The 14,652-nt window shown below is 46.5% G+C and overlaps 1 protein-coding gene and 1 long non-coding RNA gene across 2 annotated transcripts in view; one reads left to right on the top strand and one right to left on the bottom strand.

Annotated features, from left to right (window-relative positions):
• Nucleotides 1-8,190, top strand: part of LOC119977393 — a 30,651-nt gene extending 22,461 nt beyond the window's left edge. Inside the window, exon 3 of the long non-coding RNA XR_005463191.1 lies at nt 7,888-8,190. This is a non-coding gene — a long non-coding RNA (uncharacterized LOC119977393). The remainder of the gene's footprint in view (nt 1-7,887) is intronic.
• The window catches only part of myo16 (myosin XVI), a 650,273-nt gene that overhangs the window by 465,225 nt on the left and 170,396 nt on the right, over nt 1-14,652 (bottom strand).

Here is a 14,652-nt window from a genome sequence, read left to right as displayed (position 1 = left end):
CGTTCTCGGCGTGACGAGGTCGCTGCCGAGAAAGACGGAGGCCCGCTCCTAGGCCCCCGGGTGGGGGTGAATTAGGTGCAGGGAGCGGGCTCCGAGGCCGTCGTGATCCTCGGCCGAGTTCACGACGGCCTTCACGAATTCGGCCCCCTGCGGAGAATTCCGCCCCTTGTCTAATATCATCAAAATTTGCCTTGCCCCAATTTAGAATTTTAACTTTTGGGCCAGACCTATCAGTCTCCATAGCTATCTTAAAACTAATGGAATTATGGTCACTAGTCCCAAAGTGATCCCTCACTAACACTTCTGTCACCTGCCCTTACTTATTTCTCAAAAGGGGGTCAAGTTTTGTCCCCTCTCTAGTCAGGCCATCCACATACTGAATGAGAAATTCCTCCTGGATACATTCAACAAATTTCTCCCCATCCAAGCCCCTAATGCTATGGCTGTCCCAGTCAATGTTGGGAAAGTTAAAGTCCCCAAAGTTTACCACCCTATTTTTCTTTCAGCTATCTGTAATCTCCTGACATATTTGCTTCTCAATTTCCCGCTGACTATTTGGAGGCCTGTAATACAATCCTATTAAAGTGATCTCTCCCTTCTTATTTTTCAGTTCTACCCATACAGTCTCAGTGGGCGAAACCTCGGATGTATCCCCTTTCAGTACTGCTGTGATATTCTCCCTAATCAAAAAACAACTCCCCCTCCCCTCCTATCTCCTGGTCTATCTTTCCTATAGCATCTGTACCCTGGAACATTGAGCTGTCAGTCCTGTCCCTCCTTAGCCGTGTTTCAGTAATAACTATAATATCCCAGTCCCATGCGCCCATCCATGTCCTGAGTTAATCTGCTTGTCTGTCAGGCCTCTTGCATTGAAATAAACACAGTTCAATCTGGACTTCCCTTGCTCTCTACCCTGCTTTCCCAGACCATCTGTCCGGTCATATTTTGTTTTATTTCTCTTAGCCTTACTGAACACATTCACTGAGTTCTCCAAGTCTCTGTACTCTGTACTGTGGCTCTTTTTGATTTTTAACATTGGTTTCTCTGCCTTTCACTTTTCCCCTCACTGCCTTTGTTTCTGTCCCCACTTTACATCACTCCAATCTACTGCATCGGTTCCTATCCCCCGCCACGTTAGTTTAAACTCTTATTAACCCAGCTCAAGGAAGACTCCAAAACAAGAGGAGAACAAAGGAATCACTTCAAAGACACCTTGAAGGTTTACCTCAAGAAATGTGGCATCGACATCGGTGCCTGGGAGCCTTGCTCAGAAGAGGCCTACTTGGAGGAAGCTCACATGCGCAGGCTTGGTGCTTACTCAGGACTTTCAAACTTCCGATGGGCAGAGAGATATGCTGCTCACATCCCTTCCATGGATGCATCTGACACTGACCACAGAATAGTAGACTTGGCCTATATGTCCTGAAATTGCCCAGAAATTTACTCCAGGATACTCACGCTGTTAATCACAGGCATAGGAACCGGGTTGAAAATGGTTATAACAGAAGGAGTTGTATGAAGAAGTTCTCAAAATGTACTTAGCAGTAAGTTTTCTGAACAATTAATATCCCTTGCTCAACCGCCCATCCACCATCCAACACTCTACACAAACCCCCACTCTCCATACCTCCATCCAGACTCACCTCACACTCACCTCCTCACTTGCACTCAAAACACCACCACACATCCCCACGTATCCACTGCACTTCCTCACCCCAAATCCACCACCCCAGTCCTTGTCCACTAATAATCCCTTCTGTAATTAAAAAAAAACATCAATGGACACAGAGCTCCAATGCATTTCGGACCAGTTGTGTCCACTGTCTAAACAAATCATTTAAAAAAACCTAATGCACTTTAACATTTATTTCTTGTGAAGTGCTTTTTGAAATCTTGTCAAGACTTTACCATGTTTACTGCATTAAATTAAAGGTTATACCATCGAAGAATTCTTTGAAAGAGTAAAAATGGTTTAAAATATACAATAAAAACCTTCCCATAACACTGCAGGCTTGCTGGACATTATGGGGTGTTCTTGCACTGCTGACATCAAAAGCAGCATTATCTCTGCACCTCGTCACCATCCTTCATGGCTCGCCCTGTCAGTGGATGCATCCTCCAACTGGGAGAGAAGTCCGAAAGCTCCACCACAAAAAACTAAAGGCATAAAGTATTGAACTTCGTGGCATTGCTACTGACCAGAAGGTCTGGGCCAGGATTTCAGCGTTGCCAATTTCTAACTACAGGAAATTTCTACTCATCCAGCACCGGATGTCAGGTAAGCAGTCTGGCAAATTTGAACGCTGTGCTCCAAAAGCTAGTGATTTTAAACAAAGCTGTTGGACTTTAACTAGGTGTTGTGTAGCCACCTAAGATGGACACTGGGCTACCAAAATGGAGAACTGCTAAGGCTGCAGGGAGAAAACAATCTTAGCAGGACAAGCAGTTTGCAGAAGGCTAATTAGCATTCTGCACGTACAAAACCAGTTTATGGCCAGGTGCAGGATCTCAGCTTAAGGTGTAAATGGCAACAACGATTTGCATAGTAATGAGGTGATCCAGATCTAGGCCCACACAATAGAAACATTTGGGTTTGAATGGATACTTTGAGTGGACGCCCAGACGAAACGGCACCAGAAGTATCCATCACAAAGGACCCTAGAGACCGCCCCACCCATCGAGAAGAGACCCTCAGATTGGGGGGTTTGGAAAATATCGATTGGGAAAAGACCCAATCGATACATGGCAGGTAAAGGCCCGCCCCGAAGAGGCACGGACTTTGGGGGACCTATAAAAGTAGACCCCGCACATGGTTCTGTCTGTTGACTCCGGCCCAGATCTGCTGTTTTGCTCCGGCTCTGTTGCTTCCAGACAGCCTAGGCTGTTGCATCCTGACTCCGACCCCAGCCTCCAGATCCTGTCTTTCATCACCGGCCGTTGAGCACCAGCCATCGTTCAGTAAGTGCCAAAACGACGCTCGCTACGTGAACCCGGCATTGCTTATACTCTAGCCGACTATTAGTGAACAGAAGGTGCAGTCCAGAAAGGAACAAAGGCCTTGTCCCCTGACCTTGCTGGTTCCTAATTAGATAAGTATTTAGTCGTTTAATAGTAGAAATAAGTATTAGTCTTTAGTGTATGCATGCGTATTTATTATATTGGTTATAATAAATATTAATTGTTTGAACTTACTAATCGGTGTACAGTTTTATTACTTTGAACCTGACCTTGATATACTTGTGAGGTGTCTAAATACGGCACCTGGCGACTCCGAGCTGAAATTACATACACAGAGCTGTAGTAGTGTTAAGCACACGGCCTTTAAACGGAGGCGTGTTAATACACTCCAATAAACGCGTAATACACTCAAGTAAAACATGCAACAGTTGTCAGACATCTTACTGTGTTCACCCCAGTCCAACGGCGGCATCTCCACATCATGGCAATTTGGAGACATTGGAGGGGTCGGGTGGGGAAGTGAGGTGGGAAAGCGGTGTTTCATCAGCATACATGTAGAAACTGGTGTCATGTTTTCACATGATGACACCAAGGAACAGCACATAGATGAAAAATGAGGACCAGGGATAGATCCTTGGTGAACACCAGAGGTAATGGTGCAGGAATGGGGAGAGAAGCCATTGATAACAATTCTTTGGTCATGATTAGATAGAAAAGGATACAACCGGCGAGTACATTCCTTGGCTGAATAAATGTGATATCTAACCGATAAACTATCATCTCAAAATGTCTATTTATCCATCTCCAAATATATTCAGAATTTGAAACTGATGCGCCATATTTTTTGCACATTGAAAGGTTAAGATTAATGAATGTCACGAAGCACATGATCTAATTTTACATCCTGGGCTACCAGAGAGGAGTGTCACTTGCAGAGGAGTGTAAGTTGGGACACTAAGGAAACACTGCCTGATGTTCCATCCCGTAATTTACATGGATCAAACATCAGTGGTAATGCGCCTGTGATTTTCTCTCTAAAGCTTCCTGCAAGTACCACTCATTGCCGCAGGAGCATCAGATCAAGAAGCCGGCGCTCATGTTGACAATTACATTGAAAGGCAGGGTTGACTTCTTTCCAGCACTTCCATCAGCTTGGAACTTGATAAGCTACCTTTGAGGGATGTTGACAAGAAGCGCAAGCTTGAGGTGTGAACTGGAAGTCATGTTGACAGTATAAGCAGCATGAGAAGGTGCACAAAGGCCTCGAACAGCGAACCACCAATACTTTCATCATCATTTCTTTCAAAACTTCCATTTTTTCAGACTTCTTTATTTGAGGAGAATGGATGGTGGTCTCAAGGGTTTGACATCTTTCTTTGAAAATCCCCACTGCACAAAACTTTGAATGTATCTGTCCGCAGGTTCAATACAAGCAATCATTCAAATGCAATCGGATTAAAGGCCTGACTTTTATCCTTGAGGTGGGTAGGGTGGGTCAGGAACATTCCCGGCAAGGCGCGCTGGTAAAACTGGACAGGTGTGAGGCTGGAGTTGGGCCAGTCGACTCAGGAGAGAATGCAGTCACTGCAGCGGCAAGGTGGGGAGCTGAGCTCTTTAAAATGCACGCCTCTGTGCCATGGGCTATGCCATGGGACTTTATCCATGAGTAAAAAACACAAAGGTCCTCTATCCCTCACCCCTCATTTCCATTTCACCATCCAAAACACTCCCCATACCCCATCCATGCCACCTCATACCCACCACCGACCCCTTCATGTCCTTAAACTGTGCTCTAACCTTTCAACCAGGCTCTCTGAATGCTGCAATTTCACAATCTTTGTTGACGTAACTTAAGTGCTTTCAAGTGTTTGTGGTTTATGTTTTAACTTCAAAGGACATGGATTTTTAGTAGCTCACCCTCTTTTATTCCAAGTATAGGGGAAAGTGATCAAAGGATTACATTTTCCAAACTTTTTTTCATACATTCCATTTTACACTATGCTGTTCATTAGTTCTAGAAGGTGTACAGTGGGTCGTTGGGTATGGAAGTGCCAGAGCTTGACACAGAGGGCATGAGGGGAAATACGGGGTTGGTAGAAGGCAATATTCTGGCAGAGGGGAGATGTGAGGTACAGGGGGTAGACGGAGGAGCACAGCTTGGCATAGGAGACTTAAGAGACATGAAGATGTGGGTAGAAGAACAGAGTTTGGCGGGGTGGATTAGACCGAAGGGGGGGGTGGTGAAGGAGGATTGGACCGTGGGGGAGGGTGACGGACTGGGAGGGGGAGGTCAGTCTGGGAAGAGGGTGGGTTGGACAGGAGGGGGGGTCAGACTGAAGTGTGAGCGGTCAGATCAGGTGGGGAGAAGTCGGAGGGGAAGTTCTGGGAAGGGGGGTTTTGGACTGTGGGTTGTCAGATTCTAACAGGTGGTCGGGGGTCAAAGGGGGAGCATTGGATTGCACAGTGTGTGGGGGAGTCAGACTGGGAGTTGGGGGGGGTGGGTTGGGTTGGATCATGCTCATAGGGTCAGACAGGAGGAGAGGGGCTTGGTCTGGAGGAGGTTTGGGATGCACTCAGTGTGGGAGATTGGACTAAGAGGGGCGGGGAGGGTCGGGGGGAGGATGGTCAGGCCAGACCGGGACGGTGGGGTCGAATTAGAGATGGTGCGGGGATTGGGTGTGTGGAGGGGGATGTCCGGTGCAAGGGTGGGGAGGGTTGTTCAATAGTTATTCTGGAGATAGAACTGTTTTTTTGTTCCATCTAATTTTTTCAGAGCAATTAACAGCGTAAAACTGATAGAACCATCCAAAGTTAGCCCTCGACCCGCATCCCGAGACACCCCGGAGCACAAGTCCAGGGAGGACACTGGCTTCCCGTCACAGCTATTTCCAACACCCCCCACCATCCCAGAGAAATCACCTCAGTTGGGCAATTTAGTGAAGAGGCTCCTGGGGCACTATCTGGTGTGCAGCAGGTGGAAGTAGGAACCCACTAGGGGGTGGATGTTTGGAGGACAGGCTGACACAAGGGACTAATTCCAATTCAGGCAGGTTTTTGAACAGATTGTCCCATTTTGCAGATGCAGTCGCAGAGCCAATGACTGGATGAATGTTGGCGAGCATCCAGTACCTGCAGGTGCAGTTGGAGGAGTCCAGCCACATGCAGGCGCAGATGCCAACCATGCATGCCACCCAGTCCAACATTGTATGGGTGATATCCGCGGTGGACGCCTTGGAGGCGAACGTCTCAGCCATGGGTCAGCATATCCAAGGCCTGGGGAACTCTGAGCACACGGTGGCCGTGGCCCAGGACAGGGATTCCCGATCAAAGGCAGGCATGTACCAAAGCCATCCCGAAATTGCAGTGGCGCTCATGAGCGTGTCCCAATCACAGCGCGTCATGGCTGAGAGCATCGGCGGCATTGCCCAGGCACCGGTCAACGTGACACAGATGTGGCCCAGTCACAGAGGGAGATGGCTGATGTGGCACACTCCCAGAATGTGGTGGCGCAGTCACAGCGTGATGTGGCGCAGTCCCAGATGGAGGTGGCCACTCCGTGTGCTCCCTGCCGCGAGCATGCTGACCCTGGTTGAGACAAGAGTGGGCCTCCAGGACTGGAAGTGCCAGGTGGTGGAGAAGGCTCAGGGGTTAGCTCTGCTCAGACCCCCGTTCGCACCCCGATCCCATGGGGTACCCTGAGGGAGGAGGTGTTGGGGCCCATGCAAGTGATTCCTGCAGAGGAGATGCCAGAACACCACAGCACCTCGGACTCCCCCCACCCCCACCCCCTGGCGCATCATATGGGCAGCGGGCAGAACAGTGTGGCAACACACCACCTGGGAGAGCCGAGCAGCAGCCGGGTCCATCCAGATCCGGTCGCCACAGGTGACAGCCACCAATGGGGACCAAGGTCTCAGGGCGGGAATCACAGCAGGTCACCTCCACTCCTGATATACTGCCTGGGGATCCACCTAGATGCAGCGTTAGGACCCGTAAGGCCAGAAAAGTAGACGCCAGTTAAGTTTGCATGGGTACAGGGCACAATTAATTTGTTCGCATAAAGCACATTACAATCTGCCTCGGTGCTCGGTCAGAAGAGTGTGAGGGGTGGGCCGGTCACAGAGGGAACGCAGGGGGAGGGGGGATGGAGAAATGGACGGACGCTGTAGACTGATTGGCCCGGGGGCCACAGTTCAGCCAGTGCTCACCGCTGCAGTGTCCCACTTCCATCAGCTCCCCTCCTCCTCCCACCCCGCCCACCACCGCCTGCCCCACCTCTGCCACCACAGGGATTCGATGGCACCGTGCGATGGAATGGCCAGCTCACATGCAGGGATCACCCAGGTGGACAGCGGAAAGTGCTACCACGGGCAGGAGCCAGACGTTGTCACATGATGTGGAGCACCAGAGCTCATCGCAGAGCAGGTTGTCATCATCCTCCATTCCATGGGCCAGACCCACTGGCGTGACCGGTGGGCGGTGTGGAAGTGTGATGTGGTATCCGTGCCACTTGCCAGTCCCCCCTAGTCAATGAATCTGGAGGTGATTAGAGCGTCCTGTGCGCGTTGGCCCAGGTACATGTATTGTGTGCCCCGTCACGTGCCAGCCCGACCCCCTAGTCCTGTCTGTTCTCGCCCCACCCTGCATCTGATTACGGGTCCACAGACTAAAATTATACAAATAAAGTAAGGTAATGGGAACAAAGAAATACACAGGATGAATTCTTACAACTGCAAAGCTATTTCTTTGTTGCTAATGTGGTTAATTCTGTGGTAAACTTCAAGTTTGTTTCAATGTAAAAGATACCTCCTGTGGTACAGTAACATTTCCTCACAGTTTTGTAAATTGAAAATAATTGTGTTCTCATTCGAGATACATTAGCTATGTATTCAGTGAGCTATCCTGTAAGCACTTCCACCTTCTTTGCAGGTTTACAACAGCTCTATAAAAACATGAGTCTTCCGAAGGAGATATTGGATACCCACGAGGGTGTCCTACGGAGACGGGGCACCTGAGAGGACATGGGGTGAACCAGCTCAGTGATTCTCTGGGATGGGGGAAAGAGGGATGGGGCTGAGTCTATGTGATGGGGGTCATGTTTCTGCTTGCAGACTTTAGTGGGCCTTTTTATTTTTTTTTATTTGACCTAAAATGTGGATATCAGTGTTGGGTCAGCATTTATTGCCCAATCCGGAGGGCATTTATCAGTCAATCACATTGCTGTGAGCCTAGAGACACATGTAGGTCAGACCAGGTAAGGATTACAGATGGGCTTTTACGACAATCAACAATGGTTTCTTGGTCATCATTAGGCTTTTTAATTCCAAATTTTTATTGAATTCAAATTTCATCATCTGCCCTGGTGGGATTCGAACCCAGGTCCCCAGAACATTACCCTGGGTCCCTGGATTATTAGTTCAGTGACAATACCACTACACCACTGCCTCCCCGTGGTGCTCTAGGTCTCCAAGGGGTCTCCGCTTTGTACGGACTTCTAGGATCCCCCTTTCTGGTATCTGAGCAATGGTTCTTTGGTGGGACCGTCTTTCTGGAGTGGCAGCTGGAAGTGTGTGACAGCGGATAAATACAGTTTCCCCCTGCGCTGACTCTGAAAAGTTGAAGGGTGGGGTCTGGTGAAACACCAGGCTGCATGGGGTGTGGGGTCTCTGACATGAGGTGGTGATTAGCTCCGAGAGGATACGAGGACTCTGGCACAACCGAGACCGAGACCTGTCACAGTTATCCCCCACACCCTCAGGCTGCAGCGGACAGCTGTACGACATGAAGAGTGTGGTAGGCCAATGGTCCTGAGGTCCAGGCTATCAGGCGTGTTATAATAGATGGCTGACTGTACAGCATGGAAGGCTCAAATGATCCACATCCAATGATAGTTTGGGGATGGAAGATTAAAGTTAAGGATCTTCAAAGACTAAAATTCAATGGCATATCAATTAAGCTAATACTTGTCAAATCAGTCCTGTGTGTTTACAACATACTACAGTCATTACTGTAGTATCAATTCAAACCGTCACCTTCTTCAACTACTTGATGGGTCAGCTGTATATTTCACACCAACATTCGTGGTGAACATGCCATTATGGATGGATTTAAACATCTGAATTTTATGAAACACGGACTGTTTAATGAAATTAAATAGCTCATGTTAAGAACTACACAAGTCTCGTTGACTACAACTTGTGCTTCTTTGAGTAGTTAGTTATGATCTATGTGGATCACCCAGGTCGAAAATTATGTAATATATCACATGATTGTTAGTCTTGAATCAGTCTGTAGTGTGCAGTTATTCAAGTAAGAAGCATTGCGAAAGACTTCCAAGATTGTATATGTACTACTTAATCCTCAGAATAAATAATCCACTTTTGAGTTTACTAATCCCCATGTGAGTGGTTGGTGCATTTGTCTTCAGACGTTTGAAATGAAACTTAACAGCAATAGGAGCACCACTTTACACAAGTACAATATTCACAGAGTAGGCCAATCAGTAATGTGTTCAGTATAAAAGTCAGGAACATTCTTCAAGCAAGCCTATTGTGATAAATATTCATGCCCCCAGCAATGATCTATGCTTTCCATTTGTAAAATGTGCAGCTAAATTGGATCAACAAAATTCTGCCTCTACATATGATGTGGGACACAGTCAAACATAGTACAAACAACTTTGAGGAATTCCCTGAAAGGAATAAGTGGTTTGAAAGAAAAAATAGTGTTAATAATAGAGGATAACATAAAAGGAAACACAAAGATCACATAGGCATATTAACTGTAAAAAAGACTCAAAGCAGCAATGGGGTCCATTGGGAACAGAATAGAGATTGATTGGGGAGGTAGAGGGCACAATTGAAGTATGGAGTGAATACTTTGCTCAGCATTTATGATAGAAGAGGACTTTGCCAAAGTCAAGGCGATCAAAGAGGTTGCCGGGATATTGGATAAAACAAAAATAGAGAAGGCTGTAGAAAGGCTGGTGGTATTTACAATAGATAAATCTGGGGTTCTTGAGGGGGTGAATCCGTAGATGTTGAGAAAAGTAAAAGTTGAAATTGTGGAGGTTCTGACCACAATCTTTCAATCCGTCATGCATATAAGTCTGGTATCAAAGTATTGGAGGATTGCAAATATTACACCCTTGTTCAAAAAGGGGAGTAGGATAGCCTGATTAACATCTGTTAAATTTCATTGGGGGGAGGTTTTCAGGAACAATGGCCTGAACTTTACTGTTGAAGTTAGAATTCCGATTACTTTGGGTGAAAAGCGCATTCTGATCCCATAACTGCTGACAACAGAACCACAGTGGAAATTTTACATATTGACTAATCAAGGTTGGCAGGAAGGCTCCTGGCGCCCAATAGGAGGGGTGGCAGCTCTGTAGCCTCAGCAGCATGAGCAGGAGAGGTAATCATTGCTGAGTCTTGCAAAAGACCTTGGGGACTAGGTCATAGAATCTCAGCAGGCCAAAGGTTGGTGAGAAATTCCTTCCACGGAGATCATTGGGGCTATGGGAGCTGCATTTCCTACCCGCAGCCTCTCTTTTGGACATTGGACACTTTGGCTCCAATTGGGTATTTGATTATGCTATTGAATGCCCACTCCTGGGAGCAGGCAGCTTCTCTCCATGCAGTTGTGCTGCTGGTAAGTGCCATGGCAGTGGAGTCTTGGCAGGGAACTTACCTAACATGGTTCCCTGCAATTTCTCCAGCTTCCTGTCTCCCAGCCTGCTTCCCAGGGGTTGCTTAAACCCTGGGCAATAATCTGGGAGAAAATAAATAGCCACTTGGACAAGCATGGAATGTGGAGACAAGTGGAGAATGAGCATCTATCTAACATTTTCTACATGCTTTCTCACTTTCCCAATAATCAATCAACTCACTCCAATCCTCAGTAAATGCACGACTGCCGTGGTAATTTTCAATAATTCAGAGGTCTGTTCTTTTGTCCCTTGTAGAAGGAGAGAGTGTAAAATTGCAAAGGAGAGGACTGGAGGTGGCCCACCATAAATTGTGCAGTCCACAGATGTAGAGGTGGGGGCCATGGAGAAAGATCATAGAATCACAGGAAGGCTACAGAAAATAAATAACGGTATTGCCCATCCTTTAATTGCCACACTCTGTACTAGCAGCTTCCTGTAGCCTTTCAAAAACTATGATTGATTCTGTCACCACCACCACACTATCAGGATGTGAGAAGTGCCACGCAGATGGCACATCTATATTAATGTCAATTAGAGCTGGAGAAACTGGAAACTCGCAGATTCCTGGTGTGACAACCATTGATCTAGAACTGCAAGAAAAAATTGGTAATCACTTTAAAATATTGGGAACCTGTAAATGTCCTTAAACGTTTTGAAATAGACTTTTGAGTTCATATCACTTGTAAAGGAATCGAGCATAACTTTTGGCTAATAAGAAATACTATTGGTCCATATGACCTGCAAATCCTTAATCTGGAAGCAGAACCAACAGAAAGGAAATTAAAAATAAAGAGGTCTTCTGGCAGGCAGGGACAAAGTAGAAAAGGAAGAGCTGGAGAGGCAGAAGATGTTCAGCAAGCTGAGTCAGAGAACTGGATTCCTGAGTAGTCAAAAAGTCTATTTGTGACTGCTGCTGCTATTTCTTTCACTTCAGGGTGATTGAAGGCCCAGAAATGGTCATACAGTACCAAGGTAAAGGTGGTTCTGGTAATTCCACACGTCCTGTTTGAAGCGAGCTGAAAGTTGAGAAAGTTCTGGAAAGAAATGTGCCACAGAGGGAAGATTGTCCACTTTTGCAAAAAGAATTGAAAAGCAGAATTTTATTTAAATGGAGAGAGACTACAAAAAGCAGAGGTCAGCGTGCCCTCATATAAATCATAAAAGGTTAGTATGCGATGTACAGCAAGTAATTAAGAATGCAAATGGATGTTTGCCTTTATTATGAGCGGGTTGGAGTATAAAAGTTCAAGAAAGAAAATAGGAATGACCCTGGTAATTATAGGCCAGTTAGTCTTACTTCGGTGGTCGGTAAGTTAATGGAAAAGATCCTGAAGGATAGGATTTATGACCATTTGGAAAGATGCAGCTTAATCCGAGATAGTCATGTTGCTCGTTCTGGTGAGTGCGCTTTACACTCAATTGGCTCTGTTTTATTACTTAGCTCTAGAGTCGCCAGGTATCCTTATGATACCACCACGAAGTTCAAGTTCAAGTTCAGATCAATGACTCAATACACCAATTAGTAAGGTTCAAATCAAAACACGTTTATTAATACACAGTTAACCGCTACTCATGCATACAATACTAAAAGACTAGGCTATTCCTACCACTAACAGGCCAGTACTTATCTGGCTAAAGGAACCTACTGGGTTAGGGAACAATGGCCTCTTGCTCGATCCTGAGTCTGCAGGCATCCAGCTGGTACGGACTAAGGGGTCAGGAGCATCTATCTCGTAGCGTGCGTTGACTGGACACTTACTTGATGGTGCAGCAGTTGGCCAGGCCTCTCCTTCTTACGGTCAAGTTCTTCGAGAGCTGCTAAGATGTTCTGCTGGGAGGGCCGTCTAAGAGAGCGAACTGACCTTGGGGGCTCTATCTTATAGTCCCCAGGGGCTTTGCGCCCTTTTGGGCGGACCCCGAGCTTACTTCCAATCGATTGGTTTGAATTCCCCAATACTGGGGCTGTTTCCCGATCGCTGGGCGGTTCTTGGGTGCCCGTTTGCTTCTTTTGTCTTGGACACCTGCTGGCACCGAGGAGTCTAGCTTTACTTTGATCACCTTTTATTGTTACTATTGTGCCCGGGAATAGCTCATTAATATGCATGGATGCTGGTTTCAGTGCTGTCTGCTTTCTTCGCACGCAGAATACACAGGAAAAGTCTGCAAACTGCTTGTTTCTCTGGGATTGTCCAATTTTCCCTGCGTTCCTTGTGTTTCTCCATTTTAACTTGGGAAGTGGCCAACTCAGGTGGCTACAGTCAACACAGATTCGTGAAGGGTAAGTCTTGCCTCACAAATTTGACTGAATTCTTTGAGGAGGTAACCAAGTGTGTAGATGAAGGTAGAGCAGTTGATGTCGTATACATGGATTTTAGTAAGGCGTTTGATAAGGTTCCCCATCATCGGCTCATGAAGAAAGTAAGGAGGTGTGGGATAGAGGGAAATTTGGCCAATTGGATAAGTAACAATTGGATAACTCACATAGACGACAGAGGGGGGTGGTGGATGGAAAATTTTCGGACTGGAGACCAGTTACCAGCGGTGTACCACAGGGATCAGTGCTGGGTCCTCTGCTATTTGTGATTTTTATCAATGACTTGGAGGAGGGGGCTGAAGGGATGGTCAGTAAATATGCTGATGACACCAAGATTGGTGGAGTAGTGGATGAGGTGGAGGGCTGTTGTAGGCGGCAAAGAGGCAAAGAGCTGGGCTGAAAAATGGCAGAGTTTAAACCTGATAAGTGCGAGGTGATTCATTTTGGTAGAAAAAATTTGAATGCGGATTACAGGGTCAACGGCAGGGCTCTGAGGAATGTAGAGGAACAGAGGGATCTTGGGGTTCATGTCCACAGATCTCTGAAGGTTGCCACTCAAGTGGATAGAGTCGTGAAGAAGGCTTATAGTGTGTTAGCGTTTATTAACAGGGGGCTTGAGTTTAAGAGCTGCGGGGTTATGCTGCAACTATATATGATCCTGGTGAGACCACATTTGGAGTATTGTGTGCAGTTCTGGTCACCTCATTATAGGACGGACATGGAAGCATTGGAAAGGGTGCAAAGGAGATTTACCAGGATGCTGCCTGGTTTGCAGGATAGGTCTTATGAGGAAAGGTTGAGGGAGCTAGGGCTTTTCTCTTTGGAGCGGAGGAGGATTAGAGGTGACTTAATAGAGGTTTATAAGATGATGAGGGCGATAGATAGAGTGGACTTTCAGAGACTATTTCCTCGGGTGGATGTAGCTGTTACAAGGGGGCATAACTATAAGAGTCAGGGTGGGAGATATAGGAGGGATATCCGAGGTAGGTTCTTTACTCAGAGAGTGGTTAGGGTATGGAATGGACTGCCTACTGTGATAGTGGAGCTATCTTTAGGAACTTTCAAGCGTTTTTTGGACAGGCACATGGAACACACCAGAATGACAGGGAGTGGGATAGCTTGATCTTGGTTTTGGACAATGGTCGGCACAACATAGAGGGCCGAAGGGCCTGTTCTGTGCTGTACTGTTCTATGTTAAGTCTAACAACTGTACAGGGCATTGGTGAGGCCACATCTGGAGTACTGTGTCTATAGTCTCCATACTTAAAGAGGGATATGCTTGCATTGGACACAGTTCAGAGAAGTTCGCTTGACAGATTCCTGGGATGATGTGGTTGTCTTATAAGTAAATGTTGAGTAGATTGGGCTTAGACAAATTGGACTTTAGAAGAATGAAAGGCGAATATAAGATCCTGTGGGGTCTTAACAGGCCCCTATTAGGAGATGTTTATGACAAGGACAAATCTGGTGCTAAGAGGCACATTTTAAGGATAAGGGATCTCCCATTTAAGGCAGAGAGGAAGAGGAATTTATTTTCTCATAGTCAGTATTCTTTGAAATTATTTTCCACAGAAAGGAGTGGAGGTGGATTATTGAATATATTTAAGGCAGAGTTAGACATATTTTTGACTAACAATGGAGTCAAGGGTATGGTGGACAGGAAAAAAAATGG

The sequence above is a fragment of the Scyliorhinus canicula genome, chromosome 14 (genome assembly GCF_902713615.1).
Source record: "Scyliorhinus canicula chromosome 14, sScyCan1.1, whole genome shotgun sequence".
Taxonomy (NCBI): Eukaryota; Metazoa; Chordata; class Chondrichthyes; order Carcharhiniformes; family Scyliorhinidae; genus Scyliorhinus; species Scyliorhinus canicula.
This window is presented reverse-complemented; position numbering and strand designations above follow the sequence as displayed.